Genomic DNA, 1,417 nt, shown 5'->3' on the forward strand with positions numbered 1-1,417 from the left:
AGTGGGAACTATATTATATGATATACTTGTTTAAATATTTAATTGTTCTTTTTATGTTTATATTTATTCATCTATATATATATTATGGGTATCATGTATTAAATATCGGTTAATCTGATATTAATATAGTGGGAACTATATTATATGATATACTTGTTTAAATATTTCATTGTTCTTTTATGTTTATTTTTATTTTAGTTTCTTTTATTTATTTTTATTTAGCAATCTTAATTAAACCAACAATGAACCTTTGAAACCTTGACAATTTTATAATTTGTGTATTTGAAGTTTTATAATAATATTTTCATCTATAATATATTATTGCTAAAATTAAACTTACAACATCCTCTCCGTGGATCGATCTCGTACTCACGAGTATATTACTTGCAGACAACCTACACTTGGGTGAATTACAATTTAAGTTGTAGCAAGTTTTTGGCGCCGTTGCCGGGGAGGTATAAATTAAGTTTAATTTTGTTATTATGTAAATAGTATGTTGTTTTTAATTGTATGATTGTTTGGAGTCGTAAACAAAGTGGTAGACTTGTTCGAGTAACTGAAAATATTTTAAACATGGACGATAATTCTAATAATCAAGATGATAATAATAATAATAATAATAATAATCATCAAGAACATGAACAACCAAGAACACTTAGGCACCATATGAATCCAATAAGAACTAGTACACCATCTTGTTTAGTTTTTCCTCCTGATGCATCTAATTTCAATTTTAAGCCACAAGTCATTCAACTTTTACCAAATTTTCATGGCTTAGATTCTGAAAATCCATATTTGCATTTAAGAGAATTTGAGGAGGTTTGCAACACTTATAATGATCAAAATTGTAGCATGGATACTGTTCGATTAAAGCTTTTCCCTTTTTCCTTAAAAGATAAAGCTAAAACATGGTTGCAAAATTTGAGATCAAGTTCAATAAGATCATGGGAAGAAATGCAACAACAATTTCTAAAAAAGTTTTTTCCTTCCCATAGAACAAACTCTTTTAAAAGACAAATTACAACTTTTTCTCAAAAACAAGGGGAAACATTTTATCAATGTTGGGATAGATATAAAGAGTTACTTAATACATGCCCACATCATGGTTTTGAAATATGGAGAATAGTTTCTCACTTTTATGAAGGTTTAATACCTAAAAATAGGCAAATGATAGAATTCATGTGTAATGGAACTTTTGAAGATAAAAACCCAAATGAAGCTATGGAATATTTGGAGTCATTAGCAGAAAATGCTCAAAATTGGGATAATATAGGCTCAATTGAACCACCAAGTAAAACCAATAATTCAACAAATGGGGGTGGTATTTATCATCTTAAAGATGATGTAGATGTTCAAGCTAAACTTGCATCTTTAGCAAGAAAAATCGAGTCATTAGAAATGAAAAAGAGTGATCAAT

At 27.9% G+C, this 1,417-nt stretch overlaps 1 non-coding gene across 1 annotated transcript; it reads right to left on the reverse strand.

Moving 5' to 3' along the window:
• Nucleotides 1-998: 998 nt before the first annotated feature.
• On the reverse strand, nucleotides 999-1,109 carry LOC140894071 (small nucleolar RNA R71). Its single transcript, XR_012153624.1, has one exon. It is a non-coding gene; the product is annotated as a small nucleolar RNA R71 (small nucleolar RNA).
• Nucleotides 1,110-1,417: the final 308 nt, after the last annotated feature.

The sequence above is a fragment of the Henckelia pumila genome, chromosome 3 (assembly GCF_033568475.1).
Source record: "Henckelia pumila isolate YLH828 chromosome 3, ASM3356847v2, whole genome shotgun sequence".
Taxonomy (NCBI): domain Eukaryota; kingdom Viridiplantae; phylum Streptophyta; class Magnoliopsida; order Lamiales; family Gesneriaceae; genus Henckelia; species Henckelia pumila.